This window comes from Sciurus carolinensis, chromosome 16 (genome assembly GCF_902686445.1).
Source record: "Sciurus carolinensis chromosome 16, mSciCar1.2, whole genome shotgun sequence".
Lineage (NCBI taxonomy): Eukaryota > Metazoa > Chordata > Mammalia > Rodentia > Sciuridae > Sciurus > Sciurus carolinensis.
The window spans coordinates 66,683,957-66,692,377 of record NC_062228.1 but is presented as its reverse complement, the minus strand read 5'-3'; positions in this window follow the sequence as shown (position 1 = coordinate 66,692,377).

Here is an 8,421-nt window from a genome sequence, read left to right as displayed (position 1 = left end):
CCCTCACCTCTGTCCCTGAGCTCCACCGCCTGGCTGAGGGGTGAGCGCTGTCCTTGGCCACGCCTTTCCCCCTCACCTCCGTCCCTGAGCGGTGGAATTGGCCAGCACAGTCTGCACCTGAGACCGACACTGCAGAATGCTGCTGTCTTAGTTTTTTCACTGCTGTGACCAAAAGACCTGACAAGAACAATTAGAGGAGGAAAAGTTTTATTTGGGGGCTCATGGTTTCAGGGGTGTCATCTATGGACAGCTGGCTCCATTCCTTGGTACTCAAAAGCACAGCAGGACATCATGGTGGAAAAGTGGTGGAGGAAAGCAACTAGGGACATGGCACCAGGAAGCAGAATTCAGTTCAACAAGGACAGTAAAAACCCCAAAGACACCACCAGGGACCCACCTCTTCCTGCCTGCAGTTTTTGCCCAATTGATTCCTACCAGGGGAGTAATGCACTGTCCTAGCCTGATCGTCTCACTTCCAGACTTTCTTGTATTGTCTCGTGAGCTTTTGGGAGACCTCCAATCTAAACCCTAACAGCTACCCTAAGACTTACTGGAGGGGAGTGGATAACCTTGAAAGAGAGAGAGGGATGATGTTTAAATGCAAGATTTTTTTCTAGGAAAAAATACAAAAAGATTCAAAATTCTTTAAAAAACTGGAGAGAGGAATCCAAAGAGGGGGAGTAACCATGAGAGAAGAGGCATTGAACTCTGCATCTGTGTTCCCACCATGCAGTACCTGGATGTGACTGACCCCTGTGTCAAACGTCCACGTACTGCAAACAGAAAGCACTGTCAAACTTGGCTGCTTACATTCCATCAGTGCCCACCCTTGACTCCACGGCCAGAACAGACGTGTATTCATTTATCTCTTCAATAAATATTCCCAACATCCCCATGCTAGACTTTGGAGATGCTTGAGGAGATGTACTTGTTGAGAGAGAATAGAATTTATCCACATCAGAGTATAAGGTAATGTGCTACTGATAAATTATGTGATTTAACAAGTAGGGGCAATAATTTGACTTTACTAAATTCGTAGTTCTACTTTACTACTTATTTCTATTCAAAATGTGGGAAGTGTGAGGATCCAACTGGTGGAGAAAGCCAGTGTTTTTGTGTGTCATCAGTGTGTATCATCTCAGGAAATGGGAAGCTACCTGGTTTTGTAGATCTAGGAATGGGATTCCTTCAGGTAGTACTAAGGTGAACACTGGACTTCTGTGAGACATATGAAGTCTTACGTACAATGGCCACTGTTCACATAACTTGCAAGTTGAGAAGCTGAGGTCAGCCAAGAGGTTTGGACCCATTAGCTTATGCAGGGACCCAGCTTTTTCCCATCCTGTCCTCTCTTGGGAAATCAAAGTTGGGTTGCTGGTTCATCTAATTTTTTAAAAAGAAGACTAATTTTCAGACATTACTTCCACTCATATTCTATTGGTGAGGATTAGTTATGTGGTCATGCTCTGTAAGGTATGTTAGGAAAGTCATAAAAGAGGAATTGGTGTGTGGCATCTGAAATCTTACTGGTTATTAAAAACAAGTTTGGGCATCAGGAGGCTGAGGCAGGAGGATGGCAAGTTTGAGGCCAGCCTCAACAACTTAGCGAGACCTTGTCTCAAAAACAAAAAAGGGCTGGGGGTATAATTCAGTGATAAAGTGCCATTGGGGTAAAAGCCCAGTACCAAAAAGAAGACAAGGAATTTAATGGAGGGAGACTGCAATAGTTAATTTTATGTACCAACTTTACTGGACAAATGCACCCCAGATAGCTGATACTACATTTCTTCTGGGTGTGTCCGGGTGTTTCCAAAAGAGATTTCGTAGTTGACTGTGTTGACAGTAAAGAGACACGAAGACCAGGGAAACAGAAGACAAGTGAATCCTCATGGTCGTGATCATCTAATCTTCGACTAAGGTGCCAAAAACAAAGAGTGGAGGAAAAACAGCCCCTTTTTTTGCAGGAGGAAAAACATGACTGTCATAGCAGTCTCTGAACATTATCTGTCCCTAAGTGAATGCCAGGTGATCCCTGTGAAAAGATTCCATAAGTGTAGCAAAAAATCAGAAACTTGTGCCGCTCTTGCCTTGTACTCGGTGGGAACTCATCCTGGAGACCCTGTGGGTGTGGCATGACCTTCCCTGGCTGCACACCACAGAATCACAAGTGGGTGAGTCTTCAGCTAGCCTTCCTGACTTCCTAGATTTCACGGCACTCAGTGGAGAGAGAAGCGTCATGAAGGCGGAAGAGTCTCAGCAGCTGGGCCGTGACTAGGTAAAGACTGGAGAGAAACTGCGTTGTAATGTGGGAAGTCTTTTGGTCACATCCTTGATTTTAAACTGAGGGAAGGCTTGGGTGCCATTGGAATAGAAAAGTCTCAAGGCCATGGCCTTCTTCCACAGCAAATCCTGGAGAGAAGCCATGAGTGCCAGCAGTGTGAGGAAGGCTCTCGAGGGAGTTCTCACACTGCAGAGAAACGGCACACGTGTCCCCAGTGTGGAGGCTCTCCGGCCCCTCCTGTGTCAGGCATCTCAGTGCACAGACTCCTTCAGCCAGCATTTTCACCCTATTCAACGTCAGAGAAGTCACACTCCGTCGACCTCGTAAGGCTGTGAGCAAGAAACCTGACGGGAACCACTCAGGGCTCGTGGCTCCAGGTCAGCTCCTTTACTCTGGGTCCAAGTGAGGCAAAACACATTTGGATAAAGGCCCACTGAAGGAGGCTGCTCAGCTCACAATAGGGTCAGGAAACAAAAAGGAAGGGACCACAGAGAAGATGACCCTTGAAGGAAACACCCCAGTGACCCACCACCAGTCACACCCACCTTCCCAACGCTCAGTCCATTCAAACTAGGCTGGTCTGATTAGGCTGCAGCTTTTGTAATCTGATCACTTCACCTCTGATTATCCCTGCATTGACACAGGAGCTTCTGGGGGATGCACCATATCCACAGGATAACATCTGCCCCTCCATCCCAAACCTCATGTCACCTCACAGTGCAGAATGACTTAAGTTTATCTCCAAGAGTCCCACAGTCTTAAGAGTTCCAACACTGCTCAAGAATCAAGTCCAACGTCTCCTCTTAGACTCAAAGCAAATTCTTGGCTGTGAGCCCTGTAATTATCAAAAGTAAGTTAACATATATGTATTGGCACAGACTAAATATTCCATTCCAAAAAAAAGAATAGGGTCATAGAAAGAAGGGACTGGACCCAAACAAGACAAACTAAGTCAGGTAAACAGGTCCCAAAACTCCGTGTACAGTACCTAGAAGACGACGGGGCATGTGTTCTCCGAAGGGCGTGGGCAGTCCATGCGTTTGGCCTTGCTGATTGCAGTGCACATGGGTTCTCGCTTTAGTTTGGCCATAGGAAGCAGCTTTCTTGGCAGTCCATGTTCCTGGCGTCTCTTAACTCTTGGGGTCCCCAATCCACCTTTGGCTTCAACTTCACATTGTCACGTGCTCTGAGGGACAGTCCACTGGGACCTCTGAATCTGTTACACTTTGCCAGACCTCTCGGGCTTTCCTTTGGAATCTCAGTGAAAGCCTCCATGACCCCTAACGCCAGCATCCTGAAGATGCAGGGGTTGCTGCCACTGTGCACAATGCCTTGTCCTTGGAGTCACAGGTGCAGACACTTGAGGGGTTGGATGGCTGTGCACAGTAAAAGAAATTCCTGGGTCCCCTGTGCAAGCAGGGTGCACTCAGGCCGTCTTCTGAAAGGAACTTTTCTTTCTACGTGCTTGAGGCCGCAGTGGATGTGGTCTTGCGCATTCCTGAAATTCCCTTGAGTCATCCTTCCTATTGTTCTTAGCATCTCTTTAGCAGCTGTAATCTCCTGAACAATCACATCTTTCTTGGTCCCAGTTTTACACGCACTTTATTTGGACAATGGCAGGTTTTTAAAATCCCTTTGCTCAGCTCTTTGCTTCTGATTCTCACAGTAAATCTGGCTAAAACTTACCAGCAATACCTATGCCATTGACTGGATGTTGTTCTGCCTTGAATTTTCTTCCACAGGATTAATCAGTCCATTGCTTTTAAATTCAGCTTCATACAAATTCTCATGGCGTGAGCATAGGTAGACAATTTCTTTGCCAAAATATTACATGAGTGACCTCTAGTCCAATTCCCAATAGTCTCATTTCCCTCTAAAAACCTCATGAATAAAGTCTGCATTCCTATCAGCATTCTGGTCTAATGAGCTCCCACCAGAATGTCCCATTAAGCCTTGCTTATCACATTCTAAGTCTTTTTCACCTTGCTTTTTCAAACCTTTACAGATTCCTCCTGCAAACCACTTCCAAAGTGTTCTGAACCATATGGTAAGGCAAGTCACCAAGTGCCCCCACTCTCGGTGCCCATTTCTGTGAGAGTCTATTTTGCATTGCTATGACCAAAGAACCTGACAAGAACAACTTAAGGGAGGTAAAGTTCATTTGAGGCCCATGGTTTCAGTCCACACACAGCCAAAACCATTGCTGTGGTCTCAAGGTGAGAAAGAAAATCATGGCAGAAAGGCAGGGTAGAGGAAAACTAGCACCGCATGGCAGCCAGGATACAGAGCGAGAGAGCTGGAGGTGGGTGAAGAGCTGCAGGGATGATGGACCCTTTAGGGTACATCCCCACCCATCTTGCCTATAATCGTCAGCCAGTCCATTCAGACTGGGACAGACTGGTTAGGTCACACTTCTCATAATCTGATCATTTTACCTCCAAATATTCCACTCTTACTGAAAAGAAACCCAGTAAATCTAGTCACTGTAGGAAATCTTCTGACGGAGTTCATTACCTTATCGTGTATCAAAAAATCCAGACGGAAAAAGCACCACATAAATGCCGCGCATATGAGAAAGCCTTCAGCAGACCCTCTGGCCTGTGGCTCCCGGGAAGCTCTTCCCCGAGAGAAACCGCACGCTGACAAGGCAGAGGGTTTCAGGCAGCACGCTCCCCGTGCTGGGCACCACAGAACTCATTTTTGAGAACAACTGACATTTTAACATGAGATACGGCCAGCCTTCGCTCTTAAACTCAGTCCTACGAGAGGGGACCCCTTTAGGGAGCGTTCATATGACAGCACTGAGGCCAAACTCTGAGAAACAGCCACTTCAAGGGAAAGAAGAGAAAGGTGTTCCTCAGAACACCGCACGCCCTACAGTCACTCTACAAAAAGGAAGCACGTGGCACACCAACTGCACTGCCCTTGACAACACATGCACACAGGCAAGACAGCAGGGGAGCCAATCGTGATTTGGGGTCTTTCCATTTCAAGACATCTTAACGTTCCTGTGTGGGTGTGACTCAGACATGTCTGGATGTTTGGGGCTATGAGGATTCATGTACTAGCAAAACAAATGATCCTTCTCCACAACTGGCTAGAGGACTCTTTTTCCACCTCAATGGAAACCTAACCCACTGGCCCCGCCATATCGTGCTGTGCTCTGTGAAGATGCGGCACAGCCCTGCCAGGGCACAGTACGGAAGGAGGGACCATAGCAGGTCCTCTGAATCTGCTGCAAAACAACTGTGCACAAAACTACCTCCTCTCCACACTCATCTCCAAGGGCAGCTTCTCAGCCACCTGGTCACTACACTGTTGGAGGGTGCGTGGGTGGGGCCCAGGAGAACCAAGTGGGATTCCCTGCGTGGGTGGGCGAGATGGAACCACAGCACCCAGGCCCAAGGCTGTGGCTCTGAGAAGATGCCAGGTCGGCACAAGACCATGTGGCCGGCCTGTGCAGCCCAGGCCAGTCCCACCTGACGGGTCAGGCTTCCTTCACCCAGAAGGCCAGTTCCGACTGGCTAGCTAGTGACACAGGACTGGGCAGAATCAGACCAGACGTGGTGCCACACAGGCCACTGTCTTCAGTGCCTTGTCCACCTGAGAGGGCCAGGGCCTGAGACCAGGTTCTCTGTCCTTCCATCTAGACTTTCCAAGTAGATGATGAGGTAAGGAAGTCTAGGAAAAACTATGCTGGAAGGCAGGGGAAGGCCTCAGAGAATGCACCCAGCTCTGGAGAGAAGATGGGTGCAAGCGAGAACACTGTTCCAGCTTGCAGGGAAGGACTGGGATGGGGTCTTGGCAGCCTCTCCTCCTCTGCTTCATTCTACTCCATGATCCCTACTATGGTTTCAATGTGAGATGTCCCCCCAAAGCTCATGTGTGAAGCAATGCAAGAGGTAAAATGGCTGGGCACAGTGGTGCATGCCTATCATCCCAGCAGCTTGGGAGGCTGAGGCAGGAGGACTGCAAGTTCAAAGCCAGTTTCAGCAACTTAGCCAGGCCCTAAGCAACTTAGCAAGGCCCTGTCTCAAATAAAAACAAAAAAAGGACTGGGAATGTTGCTCAGTGGTTAAGCACCCTGGATTCAATTTTTGGGAGGAGGAAGGAGAAGGAAGAGGAGGAGGAGAGGATGATTTTGAACAGGGAACAAGAACTCTACCTAAATGAGTGTGCCTTCATTCAGTTTGATGTTTTAATGCAGTTATACGTTTTGGGTATGTCTTAACATGCATTGTTTAGGTTTCAGGGTCTGTTTAATTTAAAAAGGAATAAGTAAAAATTAAGAGTTCCTCAAAATTGCAGGTATAAATGTTCATCGATCCCTGTGTAGTCAGCTACAGTGTCTTCTCTACTGTGGCTGGGAGAACAGGGTTCAAGAGGAACCAGAGGGAAACAGCTTCTGATACCTCCTTGACAGGCTGATGGGTCACCTCCCCCACACAGGCTCAGAAGGTGAGCAGTCTGAGATTCCTGTGCTTGAGAATGTCCTCGGGCCTGGACTTGAGCCCCCCTGAGGCAGCGAGGAATAGTTTCTCTTCTCTGGAGCCCCATAAGGTCAGAAAATGATCACACCAAACCAGAAACACAGCCAGGGAAATAGATCTGCTGGGCAGGGGTGATGCTTGAATTAAACAGTAGTAATGACAGCAGCTGTGCACTTGGGGAGCACTTGTCCAATTAACGGAAGGACCAAAGGAAGAGCTCAACAGACACCTAGCTAAAGAATTCAGGCAGCTGACAAATAAGCATATGAAAAGGCGCTCAATGCCATGTTATCAGTGCACTGCATGTCTACTAAAGTGGCTCAAATCCAGAACACTAACAAATCAAGTGCTGGGGAAGATGCAGAGCACCAGACATTCTTCATTGCGGGTGGGAACGCAGATTGTACACCCATTCTGGAAGGCACTCCAGAGGACCCTGCAACAGGGGAGCCTCTGACTCAGAATCTGCCAGTGTCTCAAAGGCCAGAAAAGGATTTTGCTTTTATAGGGATGTTAGAAAGAATGGAAATTGGGCGTGGCAATGCACACCTATGACTCCACTACTGGGAAGGCTGAGGCAGGAGAATCACAAGCTCCAGACCCTGTCTCGAAATAAAAAATAAAGAGGGATGGGGATGTGGCTCAGTGGTAGAGTGTCCCTGGGTTCAATTCCTGGTACCAAATAAATAAATAAATAAATGAAAATAAAAATGGGCATTGGACATTGATCAGGGATTTTTTAAAAATAAGATAGGGTCTTGCTGTGTTGCCCAGGCTGATGAGTAGCTGGACTACTAGTGTGCACCACTGTGCCTGGCTTTTTATTTTACTGTATTTTCTTGTATCACGGATTGAACCCAGAGGTGCTTAACCACTGAACCACATTCCCACCCTGGCGCTTTTTATGTTTTATTTTGAGACAGGGTCTTGCTAAGTTAGTTAGGTCTTGCTAAATTGCTGAGATGGCCTCGAACTTGATGTCCTCCTTACTTAGTCTCTTCTTTTAAATGTTTTTTTAGTTGTAGGTGGACCTAACTATGTAACTGTAATTTTTTAAATGTGGTGCTGAGGATCAAACCCAGTGCCTCACACGTGCCAGGAAAGTGCTCTACCATTAAACCACAACCTCAGCCCATGGCTCTTTAAATTTTTACCTGATTTTCTGGAGGGGTTGTTATAAATGAAGTTCTAGCCTACATTCTAATGCTTGTCTGAGTTGAAGGCAAGAGAGTTCAGGGTCCAGTGGGCAGGCGAGACCATGAATGGAAGTTCGGTCATGTTGACTTAGGAAGAATCTAGCTCCGTCAGTGAGACAAATAGTTCAACTAACCGCAGGCAAGACAGAGTGGGAAAGTGCCTGTCTTTTCCTAGGTAAACATGGCCCATGAGTCTTACCCAAGTCAAATGGGGAAGCCTGAGGAGAAACTTTGAGTAAATGGAATTCAAGAAACTTAGGTCTATTTCGGGGGTGATAAAAATATTCTAAAGTTGCATGTGGTGATGCTTGTAAAACTGATTAAAAGCCACTGAACCATTGAGTACATGGTTGGACTGCATTACATCTGTTTAAAAACTGGATTTACTGGGAAGTAACAACAGGGGGAAAAGTTGACTTGTACACTTGTAATCCCAGCAGCTCAAGAGGCTGAG